The sequence below is a fragment of the Aedes albopictus genome, chromosome 2, assembly GCF_035046485.1.
Source record: "Aedes albopictus strain Foshan chromosome 2, AalbF5, whole genome shotgun sequence".
In the NCBI taxonomy this organism is placed as follows: Eukaryota; Metazoa; Arthropoda; class Insecta; order Diptera; family Culicidae; genus Aedes; species Aedes albopictus.
In genome coordinates this window covers 414,450,843-414,467,482 of record NC_085137.1, presented here as the reverse complement: position 1 = coordinate 414,467,482, position 16,640 = coordinate 414,450,843, and the positions used below count along the sequence as shown (strand labels likewise).

Sequence of the window (16,640 nt, the reverse complement as noted above, 5' to 3'; positions counted from 1 at the left end):
AAGGATTACAATGTTCGGCAAAATAATTAAATTTCAAATCTTTTAGAGCACTGATAATAACTGATAAAAACTGCAGTTTTATTTATAATACGTGAAGAATACGTAAACCATTTTGAACATGAGCATGAGCAGAGCATAGATGACCGCACAATGCGTAGTTGCTACTCCGTGATTGACCAGAGCTATCGGAATAGCACAAGGAACCAATGAATAGGGCTTACTATTCTCAATATGAACAGTTAGAGAACTCACAAGTAATTTATTTATTCTCTTTACATCAACAGGCAATTTTGTCCCAATGCACAGTGGTTCCATTTGTTCAGGGAAGCGGTCATAAATCATTTTCTTCGTTTTTTGAAGGGCATAATCAATATAAGTGACCAGAAATAGCATGTTATGACTAAAAAAGGATGTTCCAGTTCATTTTCATGATCATCACTTGATAAATATGAACTTTGAACATTTTCATTTATGATAAATGAAAATATCATTAAAAAACCCTTATTTTGCACAGAAATCAGTAATCAAATATTTTTAATTATTATGAAGAGTGGGTCGAATTCTGAGGAAATTCTGCTAAGTATTGCACGGTAAAACATGTATAGTACGACAGTATCATAATAGATTCTTGTCAATAGAATCAGTATTAGCATTATAATTGTGATTTTATTAGTACATAGGTTCTATTTCTACTGCAATAAAATAAACATATGAAACTGAATATTTTTTTTTTTTTCAGAAATAAGGTAGTTTGTATTGTTGAAACACAAAAAAAATCATCACATATCGAACTAGTATGTATAATTACAGTACCTAATGCCCAAAAGCGATAATCTTGAAACAATAGTAACAATAGTGCAATTACAGAACCAATTATTTCTGGAATTATTTCAAACAAATATTCAGGATTAATTCACAAAACGTACGTAAAAGGAAATTTTTTAACCATAAAAATATTGCTTTACATAGATATATGTCATATAATTCATGGGCCTGCGTTTTGCACAATAAAAAAGATTCAAGTATCTTCCAGTCGTGTTTGTTTCTTACAATTGCATTGCAACTGCTATCCAGTAATATAGTACGTGGAATTTTAATCATGTATAGCTCTAACCCAATAAAAGAAATATATACAAATACCCCTCGTCATTGCAATTTAATCGGCGCCTGCTATTTTAAAAGAAATCAATTTGTGCACTAAGATTTAACTTTAATGAATTTATCAACTTTTCCGATTTGGGAAGGAAATATGAGGAGTAAATAGGCTCTTTTAGTAAATATTAGTAAAAGAGCGTATTTACTCTTTCTTCTTCCAGCACTACAGTCAGTAAGAATGGATTTTGAGGATTTTTTTTTTAATGTTGGCAGCAGATGCAAAACTTCTTATCAAATTCTAGAATTACAGAGGTAAGTTTTGACGAGGCCAAATAAGAATGGTTGTTATGCAACTATTGAGGTATGAATACCTCAATACCTCCAGAAACGTATATTTTGTTCATAATTTAAAAAAAATCCTTTTCAAAGATTGTTTTCAAATAAAATATCCCTCAATTATTGTAAAAAGCTTTGAAATATCTCCTGTAAAAATTTTAGTCATTTTGGTACGCATTTCAGACTATTACAGTAATACTAGTATATATATACAGGGTGTTAGGTTCGTGAGTGCAAACTTTTTAAAGGGTGATAGAGGACCATAAATGGAGAAAAAAATTGTTCTACGCATATGGTCAAATCTCAACCGTTACGTAGTTATTAAACTTCCCATGTTTTTGACTCTTATTGCCTTAACTGGCCATATCTTGAAAGTGGTCAAACTTATCGCAGTTTTTTCACCATCATTCGAAAGATTATTGAATTTTCTATCAAATGGCATCTTTGGATCAATTGGTTTAGTTTAATAACTAAGCTTACTAGAACAAAAATCTTAAAAGTAGTGTGTTTTAATTTGTTTTTGTCAATTATCTTTGAAAAATGCGTAATAAATTAAAATTTTCTCTTAGGCAAATTTGTGGTTCCTGTTTCGCTCTACAATTCGTTCTTTGACATCAAACTTTTATCTCTTATCGTTTTCTTGCAATTTTGATTTAAACATCGCATTTCAGATCATAAATTTGCAATTGTCAAGGAAAGTACTTTTTTGCGCACTGTGCCGCACATTTAAATCGAAATTGCAATTAAACGATAAGAGCTAGAAGTTTGATGTCAAAGAACGAATTGTAGAGTGGAACAGAGGCCATAACTTTGCCGAAGAAAGAATTTTAATTTATTAGGCATGTTTCAAAGATAACTGACAAAAACAAATCAAAACACACTACTTTTGAGCTATTTGTTCTAGAAAATTTAGTTATTTAACTAAACCAATCGATTCAAAGATGCCATTTGAAAGAAAATTCAATAATCTTTCGAATAAGGGTAAAAAAACTTCGATTAGTTTGACCATTTTCAAGATATGGCCAGTTAAGGCAATAAGAGTCAAAAACATGGGAAGTTCAATAACTACGTAACGGTTGAGATTTGACCATATCCGTAGAACAATTTTTTTCACCTTTTATGGTCCTCTATCACCCTTTAAAAAGTTTGCACTCACGAACCTAACACCCTGTATAATTTTGTAGTTATTTTAATACATATTTTTTATAAAAATAACGGGTAACTTCCCATACATCCTGCAAGCTTGTATGCAGATATTTGCAGCTACAACCTTCACAGATTGATTCTCCTACTCAAACCTGATCATTTGCTGGCGGACGATTGATTAAATGTGGTTAAGAACATGTTTGAAATGTTACATGAATTTTTATTATGTATATATTCTATTGGTAAAATTGTGTGCCTATTGCTCACATCCCCATTGGTCCAAAAACATCCAGATCCGGTTTTTTGCGCTTCGAATTGGAAGATAAACATCTATTCTGATTCTCTGCGTTGAAAACCAATTGAAAATTTACTTGGTTTTGTTTTACGAAGACGCAAAGTACAACTCAAAAGTCATGTGATTTTTCGACAAGTTTTAAGAATGTAAGATTGCATAACAATACCCACGCTCTCATGCAAAATATGCAACAGAAACTTACATAAAAATGGATTTTCTGCATTCTTGGGAACATTATTGATTTATAAAAATTATACAAACTCATAAATTAGACAATCAAATTTTCGATTTTTGGCCTATGGCGGTACCACTGTGCGCTCTTGGACGGACGTTCAAATCAACTGCCGCCAGAATTGCTGGGCAGTCTGTTCTTCCTCGAATTGTGTCAGCCACAAACATACCCCTGGCGATCTTTCGGCGCACCTGGAGAGTTTCCAACTGGATCAAACGACATCTACTCTCATAGCTCGGTAATCTAAACGGATCCCGCCATGGAAGTCGACGGAGAGCAAAACGTATGAAGCGGCGCTGAACCGATTCGATCCTGTCCATACCGTTCTGGTGATACGGATACCAAACGACCGAGCAGTACTCTAGGGTTGAGCGGACGAGCGCAATGTACGTTGCTGAGATTCTTGGCGATGCGAAAAACAAAACCCATTGTTCTGGAGGCTTTTTCTACTACGTACGATACATGTTGTTTGAATGTCAGCTGAGTGTCAAGGATTACTCCCAAATCCTTCACATGGTCGACACGTTGAATTTTACAGCCCAACACTGCCTGAATCTTGTCGAAACAAAATGTCCAACATCAGCAAACACTAGGGGTTGTGTGCTAGTAGTGGACCCTGCGCCTATAGTGGACCCCCTACAGAAAAACTCAAATATGAATGCCCAAATCAACTGATTCGAGGCAACTTCCGCCGGGGGAACATCAATTACATTGTTCCACAGCAGTTCCTGACAAACAAATTGCCAAATGGTCACAAAAATCGATTATTTTAACTATTTAATGAATGTAAACACTCAAAAGGGTCCACTATAGGGCACATTCAGGAGGGTCCACTATAGCCTCCGTCGGCAGCATGACAGATAACATGGAAATCAAATGGGGGTCCACTATAGGTGCCGAGATATGTGTAAACAATCCTATAGTGGACCCCGATGGGGTCCATTATAGGCAACATCGATGCATATTTTCAAATGCGTATTTCACTGGAATAATTTATTATTGTTGCATGTTTGACGATCTTAACATAAAGAGGGGACATGAAACTTGTCATAAAATTCCACTTTAGAACAATCCACTGACGTAACATAACTAAATTCCCGCAGAAGTAAATGTCGATGGCTTAGGGGGTCCACTACTAGTACCCAAACCTATTTCTGAAATTGATACCTAGAAACTATCCCCGAAAATGCTGAAATGTCTAACACCGTATATCAAACCCTTTTTAATTAGATTTTGTTTAAGATTTTATAGAGGCATTTTAAAACCTTCCCCTGTGTTATAGGGTTCGGGATTTTTCAAAACATCATCGCTTTTCTTCTTCTTCTTCTTCATGTGTTGGGAACACTCACTTGTGAAAAGTTATACTCACTTACTTCTATCTCAGTCCAGAAGCATGCTATCAAAAAATGATGTTTGAAGGACTTTTAGATTGCAATTTAATCGAAAAGTTTGCCTAATAAAGTAAAGGTCGTAGACGCATATCAAAACCGTGAGAGAGCTGTGAGCACAAGGTGAGTATGAATTACACGAATTTTACTCACCTCGTACTCACAGCTCTCTCACAACTTTGGTATGCATCTGCGATTTTTACTTTATTCAGCAAACTTTTAGATCAAACTACAATCTAAAAGCCCTTCAAACATCATTTTTTGATAGCATGCTTCTGGACTGAGATAGAAGCAAGTGAGTATCACTCTTGCAAGTGAGTATTCTCAACACTGATCAGGTAGGCTTATCATATGATGCACAGTTTCTGCATCAACTATCGTAAGGTACACTGAGCCAAAACATCCTCCTTTTAGCGATTGAATCGTGATTCGCATGCGCCCCTTTACGAACATCATTCGAAAATCGGATGACTGTCAGACGGTAGCATCCGAGCATGGTTGACGCTACCGTATGAGAATCATCCAAACATTAAATTGAACTCGTTCCAAACGGAGGTGTTGATCTTTCTGAAACTGAATGGATATCTGCTTGAAGTTATCTGACTTAATCACCGATTTGTGGATGAACGGATTGTTGAACATTAAATGTTCAAATTTTGTATTCTTTAATAATTATTATTATTATATAAAATATGTTTTGAGGAAAAGTAACAACATAGCCGGCAATAAATTGAAAAAGTAATGGAATGCATATTAAAAATAGACCAACTTACTTAAAAATCATAAAATTCATGAAATCGCTATAATTTTTTCTCTTGTTAATAATTTCAAGTTAACTTCTTCTTCTTGGCGTAACGTCCTCATTGGGACAAAGCCTGCTTCTCAGCTTAGTGTTCTATGAGCACTTCCACAGTTATTAACTGAGAGCTTCCTCTGCCAATGACCATTTTGCATGCGTATATCGTGTGGCAGGCACGAAGATACTCTATGCCCAAGGAAGTCAAGGAAATTTCCTTTACGAAAAGATCCTGGACCGACCGGAAATCGAACCCGTCACCCTCAGCATGGTCATGCTGAATACCCGTGCGTTTACCGCCTCGGCTATATGGGCCCTATAATTTCAAGTTAAGTCAAACGTTTTTCAGAGCTCAATATATAAGTCATAAATGATAAAAATTTCATTGCATTGTCCTTGGCGAAAACGTAATTGTGCGAAAAACACTCCCTACAAGTTTGTCGAACATCACATTGTAGTAACAAGCTTCTGAACAGGTGAGTGAAATCATTTTGTCTATAGTAATACCTGAAGAAACTCTAAGAGAAGTCCCTAAAATTTCCCGAAGGTATTCCAAGAGGAATCAACGAAGGAATTTCAGAAGGTATCCCAGAAGGATCTCATGTAGGAACGCATGATGAAACTCCTTGAGTATTGCGAAGGATCTGCTGGAACGGGGAGAAATCCCTGATTGGAATTCTGGAGGAATTCCTGAAAGAACTACTAGAGGCATCTCTGAAAGAACTCCTGGACTAGTTCCTAAATGATTTCCTGTAGGATTTTTTGAAAGAATTTGAAAGACTAATCTAAAATAGGAATACCTGAAGGATCTTCTGGATTAATAATTATGAAACTCCACCAGTCATCCGTCTGAAAGAATTCCTGGAGTGAAACCAGAAGGAACTACAGTCGGAACTCCAGGCAGATCTTCAAAAAAATAGCATGGTGCATCCCTGAACTTTCATGGATGAACCTCTGAAGGAGCTCCTGAAATGATTTCTAAAAGAACTTCTAGAGAAATCCTTGACTGGAATATTAGAGGAGTATTTGAAGAAATTTTGGGCGGAATTAAAAGGTACAAAACTGATTACACCCATTCAATTGAAGATAGTATTTAATGAAGAGATTATTCTGCTTAGAGAGTTCGAAAAGTCAGTACAAGACAATCATAATTGACCACACGGGTTGGTATGACAAAAAATTTACACTTTGAGTGAGTTGTCAAAAATGGTCAAATATGTTAAAGGGTTAGAAGAAAAGGGGTGTAAGTGACAAAACCCCACTTTCGAGTAAATGAGGTTTAAAGTTTTTCACTTTTTATTTATTTTCCAATTCACTCCGATTTTTTTTTCATCGACAATACGTTCCTAAAAGTTTGGAATCTTGATATTTACAATTCTAAATCTACAAAATGATCATTTACATCTCTTTCCATCTGGGCCCCTCATTTGGCATTGGGCAAATAGTACACTACTAGCCTAACAGACGGAATACTCAATTTGAATAGAAATTCCTGTGTACCCTCGTTGGTTTGAACGACACCTCATGCAAACCAACGGGGCTCATTTTATAATTTGAACTTCTAGTAACCCTGTGAGCATCGAAAAATACACTGAAGGTAACCCTTTTTGCTGTTTTGTTTTGATTCTGCGTTCCGTTTCACCCCGTTCCATGAGCAGAATGACGTTTGAACCATTTTTAGTTTGAACGATGTGCAGATTAGAGGGGGTCAAATTAAAAAGTGTTCAGATTAGATGAGGTCAAACCAACGGGGGTAGACGGTATGTCTTATTTCGCAAAAAGTCATTTGACATAAGGTCGTTCTGCATACAGACATTTGGTATAAAAAATAATACATTTTAAGGGTCTGTGTCAATTGGCGAATTAAAATTAATTTTTACTTAAATTTGACAGTTCAACACTTAAATTTGACATTACTCCTAAGGAAATAATTATCGAACTGTCAAGTTTAAGTGAAAATTAATTTTAATTCGCCAATTGATACAGGCCCTAACAAACAACCTTTCTACTCCCGAAATTTCTCGCTTCCTTGACCTGATATAAGGTATTCACCAACAGGTTATCGTTAAGAATAAATAAACAAATTACAAAATTACAATAATCCTACGTAATCGTTCACAATCTTTTTTCGAATCTTTCCCCAAATAAAAGCTACAGGCTTTCCAGGAATTTTCTTAGCTATTTCAGGGAAATTTCCTAAAATGCTTAGAGACGAACCAGCCAAGGGCTGAAAGTTTCTTAAATAAAGACAAATCAATCAATCAACCTAAAATACTTTCTAGCAGATTGCAACAGATTTCTAAATCTCCAGAAAACTCTCTAATAGTTGCTAGCAACACCCTGAAAACTGCTCCACCGAACAAACCACTTTCAAACCCCTGCTCCGAACAGCATTCCAAACGCGTAAACAAGATTGTGTGGAATTTGCATGGGAAGCAAAACGAAGAAAAAAATCGAAAACAATGACGTCGTCACCCAAAATATTGTAACAACATTCCACTCGACAACTAACTGGGGCAAGCTGGCCATAATTACAAAACGCAATTCGGGGGGCGCCCGCGATAACACTAATTGTATTGGTCAATCAACATATATGGCCTTACGAAACGTTACGATACTCACCTGGGCTGGAAGAGAACCGACCGCCAGTGCCAGCACACGGACGAAACCTGCAGACGGTCATGGTAGGACAGATGCTGGTACAGGTTCGTCAGGACGAGGGCCGGAAGTTCGCCCCAGTTCGGGCCCCTATTCATTGCACAATGTTTTCGCTCCGGCGATGCCCTCCCTCTGGACAGAGATCAGATTGCAGACTTTGATCCGTATAGCACCGACCGATAGACAACACTTTTCACCTTCGATTTCGATTTTTTCTTCGCAGCTGATTGGGTCTTGTATTTTTATGGATTTTGTTTTCTCTTCCTCTTTGTGCAATCAGTGGGGAGGGTGATGACTTTCTTTTTCGAGGACGATTCTGTGGAAATGCGGAAGTTAAACCAACAAACTCCATCGATTTGCCCTGCATACTTACCCTTTGCACAAATTCAGCACGATTACGAAGCGGAAAAAATGGATTTTTGCAGTAATTTTGCGTTTTTTCAATGATTAGTGAAAAATCGTTTTTGTTTTTGTTACCTCTGTCATTGTTGTGAGTCAAAGCGAGAAAAAAAAGCGAAACTCTTTATCGGTGCATTTTCAAACTGTTCCCTTACGTTTCAGATTCACATCGTTTCATTAAAGGCAGGTATGCAGCATAATTTTTAAGGCGATACGGGCGTCACGGGAAGATTTACGTCCATCACTTTTCGGGATTTCAGACTCCCGTCCACCCTCTGTCACGCTTTTTCCCTTACCTAATACACGTATTGTCACACTTTTTTAGACCCCCCCCCCCACCTACACCAAATGTTGGACGTAATTTAAGTGCCCCACACAATGCATACGTTTGCGTGTGCGTGACATTAGTTTGACACATTGATCATGAGAAAACTGTCAAAAAAACGCAAACCTCGACGGAACGGACGCTATGTCAGGCCAAACATGTCTAAAGGTCTTATCTGCAGAAGAGAGGCTTTCTTTGGTTTCCCTCTCTTACGTTAATATCTCAGCTGTTTATTTGTATTACACTCAGCCAAATAACCTTAAGATTTCCATAAGGCCCAACTTATGAAACGGCATTTTAATAATTCATAATGATTCGGATGAATTTCATAAGGTCACTCTATGACGTAAAATCGTCTCACAGCTTGGCTTTTATTCATGTTTAGCAACATGGTATTCTCATGCGTCGGTAGCCGTGTGGATAAAACACGAGCTCAGTGATCGCGACGTTCATGGATCGAATCCAGTCTGCCTCATTTTTGTTGGAAATATGTAATTTGTGCGCTCGAGCACCCCTCGTAATCGAGACTACTTTTATGTTAATGGATACACCATGGTCATGTTGTGTATTGACAGATAGTGTTTTTGTTTATAGTCCTGAATGTAAATATAGAATAAATTCATTCGTTCGTGATCGTCAAAACCGTACGCAAGTGTTTTACTTTTGCTCCGGTATGGAAAGTTCCTTTCTCGTCCCGCTGTTGTGTAGTTCCGCTGTGTGATAGCTCCAACAGGCTATGGGTCCAGGTATGGACGAGAAAGCGAAAGTCGCCGCGTTCGACGGGTCCGGATTCCATAACTGGAAGTTCCGGATGGAGACCGTTCTCGACATGTACGGGCTATTGGATTGTGTCTACCGGGAGATCGGTGAAATTGACGAGTTGCGTGAGATGGCCGACGATTCCGCGCAAGTGAAAACCGAGAAGAAAAGGCAAATGGCTGAGCGAAGTGCCGCGGATAAAAAGTGCAAAGCGATTATCGTTTCGGCCATCGCTGATAATCAGCTTGAACTTGTGAAGGACTGTGCGAATCCGAAGCAAATTTGGGACACGCTGAAGGCGGTGTTCGAGCGTTGTGGTGTTGCCGGCCAGTTATTCATTCGAAAACAGCTCCTCCGGTTAAAATATGAAGAGGGGGCTAATAGTGATTTGCCGGAACACTTGTTAAAGTTTGATCGTTTGATTCGCGAGTTGAAGGAGAGTGGTGCGGCAGTGGAAGAGGCTGATGCAATTTGCCATTTGTTGCTGACAATGCCTGCGTCGTTCGATTCGGTGGTGACGGCCATCGAGACGCTTCCCGGTGGTGTGACACTGGCGTTTGTCAAGAAGCGGTTGCTCGATGTGAACTTGAAGAAAAATATGTTGGCCCCTGCGGCCGAAAATGAGCGAGAAAGTGAGGGTGTTGCCATGACGAGCAGGCATGTGTGGAGAACGTTGAAGTGCTTTCGGTGCGGCAAAATTGGACATAAACAAGCTGACTGTCGCGTGCGTTTGCCAGTGAATCCGAGTGAGTACGACGTTGTGAAACGTCGAAACAGTTAAATCAGACATGGTGGTTGAAGAAAAACGTACCTCGGATCGTGCGGACGTTTTCTTCATGGCGTCGCAGGAAGAAAAAGAAGAGCTGGTGAAAATGCAGTGGTGCCTAGACTCTGGTGCGACGGACCACATGGTGAACGATCCCAGTTTGTTCAAAGTGATGCGACGATTGGAGCAGCCGGTGCCAGTGCTTGTGGCGAACGACGAGAAGATGGTGGCGGAATTCTGTGGCGATGTAGTGTTGTTTGCTGACGTCGCCGGAAAGATGAAGAAATGTGAAGCGAAGGAAGTGTTGTACCTCCCCGGATTACGGAACAATTTGTTTTCGGTAAATCGTGTGGCGAGATCCGGGTTGCAGGTCCACTTTGCTGGCGACAGAGTGAAAATTGTAAAGAGAGAAGAAGTAGTGGCTGTCGGGCACCATTCAGGAAAGCTGTACGAGTTGGATGTTTGGTGTGAACGCAGGCGACGTGATGCGGATGCGGCCATAGTGAGCGTGAAGGATACGGAGACCCCGAAGACGGTGCTGAATGGGAAGAATGCGATGAAGTCAAAAGACAATGAAGTGCAGAGCAAGTTAGGAAAGCGAACAAGAAGAAGAAGTAGAAGAAGTAACATTAAGAAAGTATCGTTGTGGACGATATAGTGTGTATAGGTAACGGGATTGCCTAGTAAGACAAAACTGTTTTTTAAGTGTTTGACCTTGTTTTGTGACGATTGATGTTTGAAAAGTTATGGACTGTTTTGACGTTTATTATTGTGTGAGAGAGAACTGTTGTTGTATTAATTTGATGATTTTGTTTAATTGGAGCCAAAAGCTGGCGATCTGACCTTGAAAAGATGAACATTACTGAAGTTTTCTGTACGTTTAGTGATGATTTGGACTATTGAAGATAGTATCTGTGATATTTTCGAAGAATTTCTCGGGTTGTCGACTTGAGAGGGGGTGTTGGAAATATGTACCGTCTACCCCCGTTGGTTTGACCTCATCTAATCTGAACACTTTTTAATTTGACCCCCTCTAATCTGCACATCGTTCAAACTAAAAATGGTTCAAACGTCATTCTGCTCATGGAACGGGGTGAAACGGAACGCAGAATCAAAACAAAACAGCAAAAAGTGTTATCTTCAGTGTATTTTTCGATGCTCACAGGGTTACTAGAAGTTCAAATTATAAAATGAGCCCCGTTGGTTTGCATGAGGTGTCGTTCAAACCAACGAGGGTAGACGGTAATTTGTGCACTCGAGCACCCCTCGTAATCGAGACTACTTTTATGTTAATGGATACACCATGGTCATGTTGTGTATTGACAGATAGTGTTATTGTTTATAGTCCTGAATGTAAATATAGAATAAATTCATTCGTTCGTGATCGTCAAAACCGTACGCAAGTGTTTTACTTTTGCTCCGGTATGGAAAGTTCCTTTCTCGTCCCGCTGTTGTGTAGTTCCGCTGTGTGATAGCTCCAACAATTTTAAGATTTTTTTGTTCTTTTCATAACCCGCATAATCACGAACTGTAAATTGAACGTTTTGCATACTGTAGATGACCATAAACAATTATCATTCAACCAATTCTCAGACTGTTTGAGATAACAGTAAGATAGCCATTCCATGTACAGATTTGCCAGTTTGACAAATGGTAAGCCGCCAAATTACAGTATGTGGAATAGGCGGTTAAGATAGGTTACCATAAAAAATCGCTCGTTTTCTCGAACAAATTTTTCGCAATACAGTAATGGAAACAGTCAATGTATTATCCAGTTTTTAAGACAACTCACTGCATGGCAAATGGTTAGAGAACAATTTAACAATAAATCTGCAGGAAAATCGCACACTATATGTGGTACTATTGATTTAAGGTTTTCCATGGTTTTTTAAGCAAATGATATATGGGTATAGTGTATTTGAACCATTTAAAAGTAAAAACGCGGTTATGCGTTTACTGATGATTTATTTATTATACAGTACCCGCATAGAGAAATACAGTTTGGCATACATTTCAAACAGTAAATTTGTTCTATGCGGTAAGGTTAATGTGTCACAAATGGTTGCTTTTATGTTCAACAACATGACACCCAAAGCTACGTACAGTAAATAACAGTTTGAATGCCCCATACCAAACTTTAACCATATATTGTAGTGTGCACATATTGTCAAAGTATATGAACATGAAAACTCGTATTAAATGGTTGCAATAAGCAATCACACTATATCAAACTGTTGATTATTATGCTTGCGCAACACACTAACACAGCTATATTTCACAATGCAGAACTCTTGCATAACAGCATGGTAAACAGTTCCGCATATTCGTATTTGTGAACGACATGATCCAGAAAGCGCATCGTCTCTTTGCAAGCTCCCAGCTTGTTTCTTAATTTCTCGCTAAATAATTTACAAAGGCCTGTTATCCCAAAGCTGTAAACTTTGAAATAATGTCATATATATTCCCTATTTTCGAGTATTGATTAGTGTTACTTTTTAAAGTAGGTGGTTGATTCACCATTGATTGACATTGAAATTTGTGAATGAAAATGACAAAAATATTAATATTTATTTATGCTTATTTTTATCGGCACCGAACTTCGAATACCATATCTTAATGTATTTTAGCAAAAACTTGAAAATGGCAAAAAAAATATTTATTCGAAACTTGATTATAAATTTCCCGAGAGTAGGACCTTTTTATATGTTACGCGAGATTTGCTCCCTTTGCGACAAAAATAAAAATGAAAAAGAAACATTCCGTCGCCGTCGTCGCGGGAACACCGGGAGAACTAAATGGTTCTGGGGATCAGAATCTGGTCTGCGGAATCTATCAGCTGCAGTGAACCTGAAAAACAAAACAGCAATCGATTGTCCAACCAGAAGTATAAAAATCTTAGAGGTGAGTTTTGTGCATCGGATGATTTCAACGAAAATCTTATGTTTATCTGATTGCAGATCGATTCTTGGATTGGATCTAGAGGATCTTCAAACGATTACGGCAGTTTCGGTGGCCAAATCGTGCCCAGCGAGTTCCACTGGCCTCCCAAAGGCACCTCACAATCCGACCGCTCATCGCACCGTCGTTCTGGCAGTGCCTATCCTCAAAGAATTCCACCTCAGCATCCAACGCAAGCCGGCCAACACGTACGTTCCGGCTAATGCAATGTTCCGATTCGATGCACACCAGACGGCTTGCCAGAGGAGTATAAATTCGTATCTGACGTCGGATATGATCGCTGGTGCCGATAACAACTTCAAGTGTGTCCATTTTGAGCGCGTTAGCATTGTATCCTCATAAGGAACGTATTGGAGGCTAAGGAAGGTTCAAGAGAAGGCAAGCTTAAACAAAAACAGAATCAGCATCAGAGCGGAAGAGGTCTTATTTATTTGTGAATGCTGTGTGATTATGTGATTTTTTAAACCTGTAAGTCTGACCTAGGGGTCATTCAAAAATGACGTCCATAGTTTAGGGGGGAGGGGGGGTCTGAGAAAGTGTGACACTCCATGTATAAGGTATACGAAAAAGCGTGACAGAGGGGGGAGGGGGGGTCTAAAATTCCCGAAAAATGATGGACGTCATATTTGAATCGCCCCCTACCTTAATTTCTTCTTTTGCTTTTATAAAAATGCTTTTCAATTAACTATGAGAGAGGGATACCCGCATAACAAAATACTGTTTGTGTTAATCTCCACACAGTATGTCTCCTTCACAACTTACTGTTACTGTACCACGAACAGGTGTTTCTCTGTTGAAAATATGAAACTCAAAGCATCCGACCATAAAGAACGGTCTATGAAGACCATACCAAGTTGTAACAATTTGTCATATTGTGCAGAAATTATCGAACAATATGGTACCGAAAACTCAAGAGGCATGGTGGCAATGCAGTGTAACCTTTTCTCAAACGGTTTGCGATTTCATTTGCGCAACACACTTACACATGTGCATTTCACTGTATGCCACTTGAATTCAACAGTTTGTCAAATAGTAGCTTTTATTAGTGTCTGTGCCGATCGAACTTTGCAGTTTGCATTTAGAAGAAAAAAACAAAATCTTTCGCCCGCGAGTTGAGTGAACAACAAACTAAAAACTTGCCTCGGAAAATGGTTTGAAGCGCTTGGAGCGGTCTGGATGGAACAAGGGTAAGTTTTGCACGACTTTTAAATTTAGTTTTTGTGCTATATTTCATCGGATACTAATTGATTTGCAGGATGCCGAAACTTCAATTCAATTCCAGGAGCCTGATCCGGCCTGACTATGTGAGGAGTCCCGCAAAAGAAAGCAGCGAAAGATTCGCCCTGCTGGGCGCGGAAATTTAATGCTCCTTGTAATTAAAAATGCACTCTCACCGAAGTAATCTCCAGTTGTTCGATTAATAGCCGTTAATACCTAGAGCCCATCATAAGGGCGTTGGATTTGTTTAATAAAAAAAATATCCAATGAACGCACAAAAGCTTTTATTTTTTAACAGTTTAAATGTAGCCGAACCTTATATTATAAGCTTGAAATACAATGGAAGACCATAAATCAATAGTAACCCATACAGTATTCGTTTTTCTTCTAGATTTATTGTTAAACTGTTCTATAACCATTTGTTATGCAGTGAATTGTCTGAAAAACTGGATAATATATTGACCATATCCTTTACTGTATTACGAAAAATTTGTTCGAGAAAACGAGCGATTTTTTATGGTAACCTATCTTAACCGCCTATTCCACATACTGTTATTTGGCCGATAACCGTTTGTCAAACAGGCAAATATGTACATGGAATGGTTAGCTTACTGTTATCTCCGATAGTCTGAGAAATGGTTAAATGACAATTGCTAATGGTCATATACAGTATGAGAAACGTTGCATTTACAGTTTGTGGTTATGCGGGTAGAACAACCACAGGAACAACAACTTCATGTAAATTTATTGTAACTACCTTTTTATTATAAATTGGTTCATATTTATTTATATCAATAAAAGTATGTTAATAATTACAACCTGTAAACAGAACTATCGTCCTGATTTATTATATTTCTTAATTTTAATAAAACAAAAGCATTAGTTTTTAACGGTTTGAATACAGAAGAACCATATAGCATACGTTAAAAATACCATGAAAGACCATAAATCAATCATAACACATACATTGTTAGTTTTCCCCCAGATTTATTGTAAAACAGTTCTCTAACCATTTGATAACCAGTAAATTATCTGAAAAACTGGATAGTATATAGACCATATCCTCTACTGTTTTGCGAAAAATTTGTTCGAGAAAACGAGCGATTTTTTATGGTAACCTATCTTAACCGCCTATTCCACATACTGTAATTTGGCGGATAACCATTTGCCATACTGGCGAATCTGTACATGAAATGGTTATCTTACTGTAATCTAGGATAGTCTGAGAAATGGTTCAAGGACAATTGCTAATAGTCATCTACAGTATGAGAAACGTTGCATTTACAGTTAGTGATTATGCGGGTACATATTTGCCATCATATGTATATTGGGGATGAACAAGACGATTTACCTTCATGCAAAGACATCCTCGCATCATATCCAGCGCATCCGGGTCATTCCGAGAGCAGTGATGACTGCTGAAGTTCGCCGACTCGCGACGCATCTTATCGTACGCCCGGCAGCACATACGGCGATTAAAGCTGTGAACATTCCTGGGCGGCAGCGGATTTCTAATGGAAAGAGACACAATTTCCACCGGCATAAGGACGAATCCTTCGCTTCTCCGGGATTGTGCGAAACATTCTGCAGTTGCAATTTTGGGCAGGATGCAATTGAATTCCTTTGAACTCAAGATCGTGAATTCTGTAAAACAATATTCATGTATGAGATAAAGCATCAAAAAAAGCAAAATAGAATTATCATTCAAAACTTACCATTTTCTTTCTCCAGTTATTTCAAATTGCTTACCGCGAAGTGATCCGTTTGAGTTTTTCGTTTGTTTTCACTTAGGTGGATAATAGAAAAGTTTTTTCGTTTTTTCTACAAAACTGCAAACTGCGGCGTTTGATAGGTACATACACCAATGTGTGCAACTATTTGGCAAACTGTTGAGTTTAAGTGGCATACAGTGTAATACCCATGTATGAGTGTGTTGCGCACATATAATCACAAACCATTTGACAAATGGTCATTCCAGTTTGCCACCATGTTTCACAAGCTTTCATCGCTATATGTTTTGACAATTTCTACACAATATGACATATTGTTACAACTTGGTATGGGTTACGTAGACCGTTCTTTATGATCGAATGCCGGAGTTTCATAGTTTTCAACAGAAAAGCACCTGTTCGTGATACAGTATTATGTTTCCAGTTCAAAACCGAATTAGCGACATTTTTTCTTCGACTTCCGCTGCTTTTGCCTTGCGTTAAACACAATGTCGGAAGTGGGGCGCTGTATTGTACACCTGGTGCTCTATACAGCGCCC

The 16,640-nt window shown here is 38.4% G+C and overlaps 1 protein-coding gene and 1 long non-coding RNA gene across 19 annotated transcripts in view; both read left to right on the top strand.

Annotated features, from left to right (window-relative positions):
- LOC109426825 (protein encore) overlaps nucleotides 1-16,640 on the top strand; it is a 739,407-nt gene that overhangs the window by 612,459 nt on the left and 110,308 nt on the right. The window lies entirely within an intron of this gene.
- On the top strand, nucleotides 12,167-15,697 carry LOC109416592 (uncharacterized). Its single transcript, XR_009997977.1, has 3 exons — nucleotides 12,167-13,096; nucleotides 13,153-14,340; nucleotides 14,409-15,697. It is a non-coding gene; the product is annotated as an uncharacterized LOC109416592 (long non-coding RNA).